General features: G+C 33.5%; 1 long non-coding RNA gene across 1 annotated transcript; it reads right to left on the bottom strand.

Annotated features, from left to right (window-relative positions):
- Positions 1-6,423: 6,423 nt before the first annotated feature.
- On the bottom strand, positions 6,424-9,608 carry LOC129274648 (uncharacterized). Its single transcript, XR_008585920.2, has 2 exons — positions 9,251-9,608; positions 6,424-7,893 (listed from the first exon to the last, which is right to left on the bottom strand). It is a non-coding gene; the product is annotated as an uncharacterized LOC129274648 (long non-coding RNA).
- Positions 9,609-14,644: the final 5,036 nt, after the last annotated feature.

The raw sequence follows: 14,644 nt of genomic DNA on the forward strand, positions 1-14,644 counted from the left end.
AAAATAAAAACCATTTCATCGCGCTTTCAACGGTTCTGACTCTATTCGAATTGCCCTCCACCCAGATATGTTACATGTACATCATCGTCCTCATACTCGCCGTCTCCGTCGTCATCATCATCAGAATCATCACAATCATTATCTCCATCATATGTTACTGTTAAAATATTAATTTTACAGAAAGTAAAGTTAATGGGTAAAAGACGCATTCTCATATATAGGAATAAAGATACCCGTTTCTGATGAAATTGATATATACAATTTAAATTTCGATGATTAAATACAAGAGGCTGGTAATTTACTAAAAGTATGGAATATGAGAATGTTATCATAAGCTGGAAAGATAACTGTCATTAAATCTTTGATAATTCCTAAATTTGTGTATCTATTTAGTATTATCCTAAATCCGCCGGAACAGTTTTTGATTGTCTTCAAAATAAACTTTTAAAAAAAATTTGTTTGGAGTAATAAGAAAGATCGCATGGCACGAAAAACATTATACAATGATATCTGTGACGATGGCTTAAAAATGATTGAAACATGCAGAAACTTTTTGTCAATCACTGAAAATAGCATGGGTTAAGCAAAAACTGGACAAAGAAAATGATGGTAACGGGAACATATTTTATTTAAACATGAATAAATTAGGCGGTAATTATGTTTTGCAATGTAACTTTACAAGTAAAGACCAGGATAGACGCATGAATGATTTTTGGAAAGACCTCTTGGTCTCATTACAGATACTTTAACCCAGTTAAATATAAGGTTATTTAAATCAATTACTATGGAATAATGGTCATATAAAAATAGATGGTTAAACGATTCTTTATATAACAATGGTTTAAAGCAAATATTTTTTATGTAAAATATATAATACAGAATAATAAAATGTTTTAAACATTCATGAACTTCATGATGACTTTAAATTACCTTTCATTGATTTCTTGCATAAATAAAGAATGGAAAAATACTTTAAGAGCAAGTGATGTAAATACTAAATCTGATGATGTAGCTAAAGATATTTATGTGTTGTAAAAAGGTGACTAAATAGCTGCTATTCAATATTTATTATTTTTTTATAGATTTATCAGAAACTTATCAGTGTGAAAAATCAGTATTTTGATTCAGTGGCAAAATAGATTTTTACTATTTATTGGGTTACTTGGGATTCCAACAAACAGAATGTTGCAATATAAGTTTATTCACAGTCGCATATCGGGGTAAATATACCGTTATTATTATTATTAACAAATGAATATTTATTTAAGATAGGTTTAAAGAATTCACCAATGTGTAACTTCTGTAAGACTGAACCGCAAACTTTGATGGATTTTTGTTAATGCCCTATTGTATTTAAATTTTGGACAGATGTAAATAATTAGTTGCATTTTCACAATGTAAGTTCCCACAAATTAACAAATATTGATATATGTTTTGGTTTTTCAAGCAAGCAACAACATCTTTTAAATAAAATTGTTTTATTTGCAAAATATTTCATTTTCAAAACAAAACGTTAAGAAGGAAAACTTTCGTTCAATTTATTTTTGAATAAGTTGAAATATGTTGAAAGAGTTAAAATTTTATCACATTTAAAGAGGGCCAAGAGATCTTGCATCATATAGAAATGGAGGAATACAATAATCTACCAATTTTGAACTAAATTGAGACTTGTTTTTAGTTATTTATGTATTCTATGAATTATTTATCTTATTATGCCGATTTTTTTTATAAATGTATTTTGATGTATCTTGATGTACACGATTGATAGTGGTACATAATTTTTGCTTTGTTGAAGCAATTAAGATTAAAAAAAATCTCATTGGTAGATACTACTACAAGTCTTCCTTTCTCTCTTTCTTCAAATTGTAAGTTACCAAATCGTTTACCATTATACACAATATTCCGTTCTGTTCACCACCCTTTTTTTTAGTTACCCTTCTGTTCAGTACTTTTTGTTACCTTTCCGTTATTTTGTTTTTGTTATCATGAACTTATTTGCATATGTTTGTTCTGTTTTTTTTTTGTATGAATATAGGCCTGATTAAGGCTCGATGAACGGCCAAAAGCTTGCCGAATAAAATCCGATCTGAAAAAAATTATAACCATCATCATCATCATCACCACCACCACCACCACCACCATCATCATTATCATCATCATTATCATCATTATCATCGCCTTCGTCATCATCATCATCACCACCTCATCATCATCATCATCATCCTCCTCCTCATCATCATTCTCATCAACCTCATCCTCATCATTATCATCATCATCCTCATCATCGTCACCTCATCACCATCATCATCGTCATCATCATCATCATTATCATCATCACCATGATCATCATCCTCATCATTATCATCATCATCGTCACCTCATCACCATCATCATCGTCATCATCATCATCAGTGGCGGACCGTGACCCGGAGGAGCCTTTGGGGGGGGGGCACTGTATTGTTTGTGAACAATGCTGTGCCCCTCCAAATCTTTGTCTCCTCCGGGTCACGGTCCGCCACTGATCATCATCATCATCATCGTCCCATACTCTGCAATCTTTTGGTGAAGTGTTACACAGAAACCATTTTTTTTAAAGTAACCGTAGATCGCTTGTATAAAATGACTGGATTTAAGATCATCGGGGATCATAATATCAATTATCAAATTATATTGCACGTATTATGTATGTTTAGTTTATTTTTGAATTGATCAACCTCACGTCAATTGTATATTTAAATCTGAATATTACCAATATCGGCTATTATTACACCCATTGCATTTGGGAAATGATACGCCTTTTTCAGACCAGGGGACCGTTTCATAAAGTTACAATTATTGTCACTTTACCATAATGGCAGCTACCATAATATTAACCAGTAACTAATCACAATCAAGGCTTCAATTGTATCTACGTACAATAATAATTGCAACATTACTAAAGTTGCAAGTTTTTATGAAAGAGGCCCGTAAAGGCCATAACTGTCCATGACACTGTATGTTATCCTGTATCCAGGGGCGTCGATCCATTTTTCAGATTGGGGGGGGGGGGCAAAATCATGAATCAACGTTCCGAAGGCGCTCGATCACACAAAACAAACAAACTCACCCACTCACAGACACACCCAGGCCTATGTATGTATATATATATTATATATATATGTATACATATATATATGACTCATGAGAAAAAGACACATATCTCACCAACAAATGAATGCGAGCGCGAAGAGCGAGCTCAATTTTTTTTTAGTTTACTGACCTGAAAACAGGAAAAAGGTACCGTCCTGTGTGTAGCAACTGAATGAGGAGGATACATATCTCACTATATACACAGATAATACGAGTGCCGAGAGCGAGCTGAAATTTCTTTATATTCTGACCTGAGAGCTTGATATTCTAAGCATTTTTGGTACCAATGATTAAGATGGGTATTTAAAAGAACAATAGATGCGAGCGCGAACTGAAAATTTTGATATTTCGATCTGAAAAAAAATGACAGTTTAAGGGACGTTTTTAATTAAGAACAAGATATATATCCAGCAAAAGATTATTGCAAATCGAAGCGGGAGTCCTTTGAGGTTTAGAACTGAAAACGGGACATTCTATTCACCTATTTAATCATGAAAAGTATGGGGTTTTGCTACAGAAATGATGCGAGCGCGAAGCGCGAGCTGAAATTTTTTCATATTCCTATCTGAAAAGCGGACATTTTGAGCACGATTTTAAATAAAGAACGAGTTGTGTATCTCAATCTCACTTGCTGATTTTTGTGTAACATTACAGTCTTATTTTATTTTTGCACATGCGGAATTGTGGGGGGGGGGGGCAAAACGATATGTTTGCCCCCCCCCATATTTTCATCGGTGGGGCGATCGCCCCCCAGGATCGACGCCTCTGCCTGTATCTATATAAAAGGGGCTGGTGTATGAAAGGAATAACATTTTGTCGATTATACTCTGAATTATATTCCTGTTGTGTTTTGAATTACAAATTGATATAAAGAATTATTTCCGTTGTTCTTACGTGATATGTAGAATGTAGAGCTATTTGAATTAGTTTAAAATGAGAAAGTTATGAAAGTTTATAAGGCATCAATATGGTGATCTTCTAATGGAGTGTTGTTTTAGAGTAAAAGTTATGATGACTTATGCACGATGGTATATATATAGGTAATACACGTACAGACGAAAGGGCGCTAATGACTAGAGTTGTTTGACACGTTAGTACTTCAAAATTTACGAACAATTTTATTAGAATATACTGAGTATACTGTATATAGAAGATGAATCTAAAGACGAAACACTATACATTTAATAATCCAATTATAAACATATATTAATATGTAAAAGTCACTTAGTTGGTAATAAGCACAGGGAGCACTTTGGGCACGTAAAAAAACACAAGGGCGTTGTTCGGGTATATGTCGGGCAATAGATCTTTCCCTCTAATAGATACTAGGAGTGTTAATGAATTCAATGGCCTATACGTCTCTTTATGAAAGTTTTCTACCCCTTTGTTTCCTATTTCCATAATATTTGAAAAGTCGTAGGGGTGTTGTCCTCTACTCTTTCTTTAGGGTCGCCATGAAATCACGGAAATACATGGGAAAATATTTCTCAGTATTTGATAGTACAGGTTTCGAAATAAAATGAAAGTATCTTAGTTTCGAATCAATTTCAAACTCACTTTAGAGATTTTAAATAAAACATTTATTGGTATCAGGGACGAAAGAAATAATAAAAAAAGATCATTTCTATTAACTAAAAAATGGATTTGTATAATTTGATGTGTATGAAAACATTATATTTGTATATCGATTCCGAAAAAAAAAATCACTATACTTTTATTTTGTTTTTGTATTTATATTTAAAAGAATTATCATTAAATTATTTTATATTTTTATTTTTTTATTATTATCTTCAGATTCAATTTGACTACCATCGTATTATATAACATAAAAATATATGTCTTGTACAAATCTGAATTCATTTCAATTAAAAATATTTTAGATTGCTCAATTACTCGTACCTATTTATGTTTGCAGCATTGGAAACATTATAAATTAGAATGAAGGCCTACATACTATGGAACTTTTAACATGGCTAATTTCATACAAACAAATTAAGACATGGTCAATATAAAATGCGATATCACATCATTAAGGAAAATCGTATAACCTTTCAGTATAAATGATGATCAAGATATCTGTGTATAGGTTCACTCTATAAGAACACGAAGAAGGTGTTTGTGGTGTACCGTATGCAGGTGTATGTTAATGGTCAACGGGAGGTGCAAAGTTACACCTATTCTGCTCCAAGACCAAGAAGATGCAAGGAAGTTTTGTTCTTGTTCTTACACTGTGAAAAAAATGAAGTGCTTGTATAGTGACTGCACTATACGAGTGCTGATTTTCTAGTTAAATTTGAACTAGAAAATCAGCACTCGTAGTGCAGTCACTATACAAGCGCTGTAAGGGCTAAATTAGCACTTCATTTTTTAGTGTAAAGTAGGAAAATATGTCCTCATGACTCGGACCCATCTCAAACATGATATATGATATGAATAAATAAATAGTGCAATAACAAGAACAGAACCTAAAACAAAGTTCCTATAATTAGCACAACTATACAATCTACACATAACATTATAAATAGAGTTGCATGAAATATTTGAAAGCCACTATTTCCCATACTATATGTAATTGCACTTACCATACTTACATTGCAATTTTCTATTACACAATTAATTTTGTTAATAAGATTTACGGGGACAGTTCATATACTACATTGTTTTCTTACATTAAAAAAATTGATCATGAAATTAAATCATATTGCACCGAATAAAAAGAACACAATATCCACTTATAAGGCATAACTTAGTCATAATATTATGGGGATGTAGAATTTATACCTATATAAATAAAACCAATTGACTTTAGATAATTGAACAAAAATATACGAGTACACTCGTCAAAAATGAACATCAAACAAGCCCAATAACAATGAAAAGGCCACAAAATAATATCCATTTGGAATCAAGATCCACGTAAATAGACGTTAAATGTATCTGAAATAGACTAATGTTGAATGTATCTTATTATGCTTATTATTATGCTAAGTCTTCCACCCATGTATGGGATTTCCTAATTTTCCAATATCAAATAAAATTGTACAAACAATAAACCCTATTGCAACAGCAATGAAAGCTCGCAAGATTGGTTTCAGCCTGTGATTTTTTTATCAGTCACACCTTAAAACGCAAATTCGAATATACATACTCCTATCAAACTTCGTTCTGTATTTTATACAGAGGACGGTTGATAAAACCACCACTTTCTTCCTCAAACTGAAAGAGGAAGTGATGCTTTAAATTACCTTCAATAGTTGCTTCAAAGGCCTTATACTTGAGTAGTGCCACTTCAAAATTTGTAAGTGACGATTCACATTTCATCTCTTGTCATTTGAAACTACAGATAAGAGAATTCATTGATTCATAAGAAAAGCTTTTTCAATGATAATCATCGACTGGTTTGTCCTCAGCCAATCAGCTGCTAGAATTTTCCATAGCTTATAACATTTAACCTGAAAAACACCGACAGAACTTTTTATGAAACACTCCCTAGTTCTAGTTTTTTCTTCCTGTTTATGATAAGAGGCGTTTAATACTTGAGAGTGGTATTATGGACGCTCAAGTTATTTAACTCTGAATCTCAAGCATCATCATCATGGTCATGTTTAACTCGTTGTCAACTGATGGCGACAAACAGTACTACGTGTTACGTGAGAAGATTCCACTATACGATTTGTTCTTAAGGGGGCATATGTATGATTCAGAAATTTGAAGGGGCCGAGTTTGGGATACGGTGCGCTATAAAAAGATCGAGGGAACAAAGTGAGAGGACTCAAAGCAGGACTCATCATGTAAAGTCAGCCAATAATGTAACCTATGCTGCTTATATAATACCATTGCTTTCACTTCTCTGGAAGAACGCGACAACCCACATACAAAATTCTGAGGGTGTTTGATAAGATGAGATTTCCTGAGCCGGTTCGTCATTAGACCGGTCTAGACCAGACAAAGGACTCGGATTTGAGGGGCTATAAGATTATTGTGCACAATAATATTGCAACATATATACCAAGTTAAAGAACTGACAAACCCTCAACATGCTGCCTGCTTCCTGCGTTCTTTCACTCTCTAATAATGGCTCAGTAAAGATCAAGGAACAACAAGACATTCGCAGCTGTAGGTCCATGATGAAAACCTAGGGAAATATTCATCTACCAACATTGATTAAACCCTCCTACAGGACATTCCCATGGTTCTCTCTATATTAGCTGATCCATCCACTATTTGGAGATTCGTTAATTATGTCTCCTGTGATCTCGTTACCTTGTTTCCTGCAGCATCGGAGAGACTGTGCTCTTGCAGCTTCGTATCTGCATCATTGCAGCATCGTAAAGGTACATGCATAGTTGATGGAAACCGAGGGAAATATCCATCTACCAACATTGATCATACTGGGAACGCATCTTATGAGAGCTAAGAACGATCATCATCCCGCATGATGCGATCCAGTATCATGTTGGTAGATGGAGCATCTCACATTGGCAACGTTTCATCGAAATTCTTCATCCGACAAAATCTGAAAACTTCCCTTGGTCATGTTGGTTATGTCTGAGAAGGACGAGTGTCCGCCTGTTTCTATGGTAACATATTTTTTCGGATGAATCTCTATCAAGTCCTTTTATGAAGCGTTCTCTTGTTGGTAGTTTGATGGTTGTCGTGGTGTCATTTTCTCGTTGCGAGTACTCCTGCTAGAATAGCGACTACGATGACGATGAAAACCGTCATCACCACTGCAATGATGATTCTCTGCTTCCCGCTCCGTCTCTGAAGGTAAAGAGAATACAAAACAAAGAAAAATTATACACTTTCAAGGATGGAAGACAGATTATGCTTTCAGCAATGCATGGATTCTCTACATCAGCTGATAATTTCCTGCATATTTCAATCTGTTTATCTTTTAAAAAATCCAAATAATCACATTTTCTTAATCTCTGTGTTACTTCAAACAAAAAGGGGAGTACAACAGCATGTACAAGACAAACAAAAATATTCAGCAAGCATTGCAAATAAATTCGGAGTTTCTAATTGATCATGATGATATTCAGCCTAAACATAGTCTCTGCTTGTAATATTATTTTTAAACCAACAATACATCTGAACCGGCATGGAACAACTACCATTCTAGATCTATTAATAGATAAAATGAAAGTAAGATATTTAGTAAGATATTTATTATTGCGCATTCCGTATAATATTCCAATAATGCGCATAAATTCCATGGTTGTTGGTAATTCATGAAACAAAAGAGATATAATACATGAGATATAAAGTATATGTATTCGTTGGGTTAGTATGTAAAAATAATGTCTATTCATTCAGATTGATTTGTGCAACGCGTTGGCGTATTTTATCAGGGGCCCGTAACACATAGTATTTTGTGGCTGAATATCAAAGGAGAATCTAACATTTACAATGATAAATTATTTTGTGTGAAAGAAGGAAAAAACAACATAACAATCAGAATAATGGGAGTTTGAAAGAAATTCGACAAGGATTATGAATTTTAAAACTGTTTCGAAAATGAAATCATAAGACTTTTTTAATTGTAAATCCCAAATTTGCAAAATTAGTGAGAGGATTATTACAAGAGTATTTTTATCACAACAACAAAGAGATAGATAATGGGCGTGGAATTGAAGCAAATATTACCGTCCTGCTTTCATCAAACATGTGACCAGTTTCATATCCCAATTTTGTTAATGCTTTATGATGTCTTCCTCTCTTCTTATTCGTTTCAAAATATTTTACAATTTTGGTCGCGACCCCCCCCCCCCTGTAAAGAGTCTAAAAGTGAATCTAATACAGGCGTTTTTATTTAGACCTGTTTACTGCTTCAATTCAGGCTGATTCTATGACCAAATGGTGAAGTGAAAGAACCTCGATAAAAATGCTTTAATGATTGCGACCTATAAGTCATTTGCGAATTGGAAATTAAAATGGATGATATATCGAATAGATAACTCTGTGAAATTAATATACAATATCACTATTTTAGTTTAAGTCGTTGATGCCAGATGGCTAGCAACATAATACAGACATATTATAAAGAAAAATATACAGCTTTATCAGTATCACAATGATGTAAATGACTATAATGTAAATTATGTAATGTTATACTTACTTCGACTGTAGTGTTGTTTTGGCCATCCATTGCAGTAGTGTATCCCAACAGCTACAGTTACTGCATTCACAGTAGAAGAGTGTGCAAAGGATATGGTGTTCGACACTCATCTACTATGGCCAGCAGCAGTAGCATACGACTACATACGAGTTGATTATGTCCAGCAAACAATATTCATTTTCCGCCCAGCCCGTTTCCGACAAGTTAATGAGATTACTCTATTCCCGATTAAAACAACACATATAGCTTCCTTTCTAAAGGGAAATGAACAGGCAGTCTGTCTGTTATAGATAATGCGGGCAAGGGAGATTATATAGAACTATATCATAATGATGACGAGATGATTCGCAAATTGATTAATATTCATGAGATCGGTCGCGTGGATGGCACGCGACTGAGATTCGCTCGCTCCTCGTTGTTAGTCTGCAGACACAGACCCTGATTGAAACTTTGATCAACAAGTGTGTCTCCACGCAAAGACTAGCACATACAAAACTTGCTGTTTCAATTCTGAGCGAGAGGGCCTTCAGTACACAAGGCATGGGTAGGCTGCAATTCAGACCATTTACTCGAGTGAAGGGTTTGCACAGCAGACTACCTCATTGTGGTGTGCTTAAATGATTGTACAATATTGAGTGCGCAGATATACGGCACGCGACTGCACTCAGACTTATTTGGGTAGTAGGAGACTGGTCTTGCTATAAATAGATGGGTATTTTGCCCGCCCCCCCCCCCCACTCAGTGTTATTTAGGGTACGCCTATGCTCGTTCCCTCCCTTTGAAAGCACCCCCTATCGAAGGTCTGCCAAAATTTCTGAACCCCCCTTCGAGGGCTTTTTCTGCCTTAGAGACCCCCCTAAATCCGGAACACTGCTCAATGTACCCCTATCTCAGGTGAGCTCTCATTCCAACAAAAGGTCCGTACTTTACTTTTTAAAATGAAATAATCCTGAATTCAGGATTATTCAGGCTCATTCGAATAAGCTTTCAAAACTAGCAGGAATTTCAGGAATTCGATCCCGGGATTGGATCAATTTTTCTATGTTATTCAAAATATTTTATAACCCCCTTTTAAAATTTCTCAGGAGTCCAAAGAGAGAGATAAAAAAAACAACCCCTTTTTAAAGAAATCTCCGGGTGAAAATACAAATACACCCCCCTTTTTTACAATTCGCGGGCCAGACTTGTCCCGCGAAAAAGTACCCCTTTACCGGACATTTTGGGAACACGTTATGTTTAGGTTTCCTAATTATTTTGTTAAAATTCACTTCAAATTCATGGATTGATTTGATTATATTAACAGAGTGATGACAATGAACGGACTGTGTTGATTAACACTGTCTATATCAAGAGTCTTGACTTTGATGGCGAACAGGAAGACTGGGACTTCCTTGTTGAGGCATTTCAGCTGTTTTCATAACCATTCATTGATAGATTATCATTTTTCAAATTAATTTTGTTTGATTTTATTTATTTTGATTTGGATTATTATCTGAATTATTGCAGGGACTCAGTTTTAAGGGGAGATGATAGTGATCACTCGCTACTGCTCGTCTTTCAGTTAGAGCGATTTATCGCTCGCCGCACGCAGTAAAAAAAAAATTATACAACGCTGTTTACTATATGAACCTTACAGTAATTGTTTAAACAGTTTAAACAACTGTTTAAATCTTAAGCAACAAAGTTTAATTTTCAATATCTAATTGTCAATAAATTAAACATGATTGTTTAAACGGTTAAACAAATACTGTAAGGTTCATATAGTAAACAGCGTTGTATAAAATCTTAAACAGCGTTTTTACTGTGCAGCGAATTTGATTTTAGGGGGATATGAAATGATAAATGCAGAAATGCAAATAAACTTAGAAAACAGTCAACATCATACACATTAAATTGTTTGTACATTTTATTTTCATATGTAATCTCTGTTCTGACATCACTTAACCTGAACGTAGAACAAGAGTGTCAGTCAATGATTGAACCATAGAGCCAACCTTGTAAACCTCTTTCTCAGTCAAATGAGAAGACACACAACAAAAGCAAGAAAAAACACACATTACAAGAATGACAAAAAAAGTTCATTGGGATAAATGTTGCATATAAATATACATCTGATTGTTTGTCTCCTTAGTTGTGGTTTTGGTTCCTCAATCCATTTTGTAATCAGACAAAAAAAGTTCCCCTTGTATGTCGAAGAGCTTTTTGCAGTGCTCCCCTACCGCTCCCCTTATAACTTGTATAAGAGTTTGTTATTGCTCCCCTCATTATCATAATATGAGTCCCCGCATATATTATTGTTTTAAAACATTTATTTGAAACAATGAATTAAATCACAATCAATTTTACATGCCAATACAAAATATACCCTATTGGTAAGTCAACAAAATGGTCAGGAATAAAGATATAAATGAGGGGATACATGGGCGGATCCAGGAGGCCGAAGAGCCCCTTTACTCCAATATTCTTTTTTCTTTTTGCTCTGCAGAAAATGCCCCCTTCTGAACTGTTCAAACCCTGCTTGTTTCTTCCCTGGGAGCTACAACTGATCCTCAATTCAGATTTTTGTTATCATCATTAGGCCTATAAATGTTATTTGTTTCTAAATTTCAGGAAGGAAAGAGGGCCTTTCAAGCATTCTTATACCACAAGAGAACGTTAGAAGAAAATGCCTGAGACTCTGCAGGAGAGAAAACCAACTTATAATATTTACTGTCATTGTCTCCACAACGGATGATCGATTTTATAATGGTGATTCTGAGTAATCTTCTCGACACTTTTTAAAATTATTATAAATGTTTATGATTTCTAGATGTCTACATAATTGTGAACGAAAACCGATTTCTTCTATAGGTCATTTTTTCCAGGTTACAGGGACCGTTTAACATGTTTAAGATCGCATAGCATATGGGACATCTGTTTGTACTGTAATAAATAATGAAACTATTGACATACATAATTCATTTTTAAAATTGAAGGTCAAGTCCACCCAATAATTTTTTTTATTTGAATCAATAGAGAAAAATCAAGCAAGCATAACATTGAAAATTTCATCAAAATCGGATGTAAAATAAGAAAGTTATGACATTTTATAGCATCGGTTATTTTTCACAAAAAGGTTATATGCACAAATCAGTCACATGTAAATGTGAGAATCGATGATGTCCCTCACTCACTATTTCTTTTGTATTTTATTGTTTGAATTATACAAATATTTCAATTTTTACAGATTTGACAATAAGGACCATTTTGACTAAACCATATTAATGTTAAACACTGGTAATTCCATATGTTTAGGGAGAAATAAAACTTTGTTTCACAGGACAATGGGGAGAAAATTAGAATATTTTATATAATAAAATACAAAAGAAATAGTGAGTGAGTGATGTAATCAGTTCCCTCATTTGCATACCTACCGGTATAAGCGAAATTTATAATGTCATAACTTTCTTATTTTACATCCGATTTTGATGAAATTTTCAGTATTATGCTTGATTTTGATTTTATTCTTGTTATTTGAATTAACTTTTTGTTGGGATGGACTTGTCATTTAAGTATAAATGTATGAATCTAGATCATATACATTAAATATTTTGTGAAATATACAAATATTTATAAACAACTATAGCATGAATTGATGTATTTAGAATTTAAACATGTTTTATTGTCGAAGATTTTTTTTTTTATGATTAGAAACTAGCTGAAAGATATTTAACCTTGCCATGCTTGTGGATCCGGATTTAAATCTAAAAGATTTTGACTTGAAGCTTTTGAGATTTGTCAGGACCATGATGTAAAACAGTTTTTTAACTGATCTTGTCATCCTGAATAAATATATTTGAATAAATAAATAAATAAAAGTAAATCATTTGGATTCAAAATTCGGATGCTCTCAACTGAATTATGCACAGCCGCTCATTTTCATATATTCGATGAAAACATAACAAAACTTTAGAATGCAAAAATAATTTGCATTATTTTGGAATAATTGTTAAATAATCATAGGGTGAGTATGTGTCATGATCTGGGCCTTGTCTCACAAAGAGTTACGATCAATCCGATCAATCACAACTATATGGATGGCAAACAACATCAACTAAAAAAAAATCAAATTTGTTTAAAATATTCTCTAGATATGATGTACTTTCATATATTTTATAGTTCTATTGAAGATTCAGTGTGATTCTCTTTGTTTTAAGGAGATTGTGCGAATTCCCTATAGAAAAAAATTATGACACTGATGGATTTCCATAGAGTTACGATTGATCCCACCTGCTGTAACTCTACTATGGAAATCTATCAGTGTCATATTTTTTTCTACAGGAAATTTGCAAAATGTACTTTGTAAACAAAGGAGATCACACCAAATTGTCAAGAAATCAATGAATTTATGGATATACATTCATATCTAGAATTTAGGTAAAAAATAAACATGCATTTTGTATGTTGACTTTGCTGGCTTTCCATATTTGCGATTGATTGAATCAATTGCAACTCTTTGTATGACGGGACCCAGCTCTCGCAGAAGCTTGTTACGGATTCTCTAATGAAATCGGTCCCTTATTTGTACACCTTTTTTTTATAGATTTTTTAGATTTTATTTCCGTTCAACAATTTTTTCAAATTTTTCCACCTCCTGGAATTTCAGGGTTGATTTTTTTCTCAGTGTATAAAAATCATTTTTTTTGTGTTGTAGTCTTGACCTTTAAGATACAAATAGCAGATTTGAAAATAAATTTTAAAAAATCGACATCATGAAGATTTACTATTACATCCTAACTATTAATGTATAACTGTTTTACGAAAAGTGGTAACCAAGAAAAACTAGAACTTTTGAATTTAATTCGAAGTTTTATTTCTGTTTTTTTTCTTCATTTATTCAAATCATTCTATAGATCTAGATTTTAACGAGATATATTATTAATTATACAATATTACAACAACGAAAACGAAAGTATAAACGTTTAACTATGAATGGTTATCATTACTAATCAAATAAGGCTTAATGATGATATTTTTAAGAGCCTTAGTAACACTAAATTATTTCCATCGTCATTTTCAGATGTTCTGTAAAATTTTCTAATGAGGGTATTTTGTTTTATTTCGTGTAATTTGATCCTTTGATAATGGCCATCAGCCCCGTAGCCAGGATTTTCAATGGGGGTGTCGATTCCTTCTCTTTCGTTGATGAAAAATTTGACAATAAAAAAAAATGAAAAAAGCGAATTTCTGTTTTTTCCCTTATTTTTTCTTGCTTTTGAAAATTGGGGGGGGGGGGGGTGTTCGATCGGGCCGACCCCTCCCCACCCCCTAGCTACGGGCTTGACCATACAGTTCTAAATTGCATGTTCGTATTACATTAATTGTATCTCGTGTGTAACTCTTTGCGAGTTAATT

The sequence above is a fragment of the Lytechinus pictus genome, chromosome 13 (assembly GCF_037042905.1).
Source record: "Lytechinus pictus isolate F3 Inbred chromosome 13, Lp3.0, whole genome shotgun sequence".
In the NCBI taxonomy this organism is placed as follows: Eukaryota; Metazoa; Echinodermata; class Echinoidea; order Temnopleuroida; family Toxopneustidae; genus Lytechinus; species Lytechinus pictus.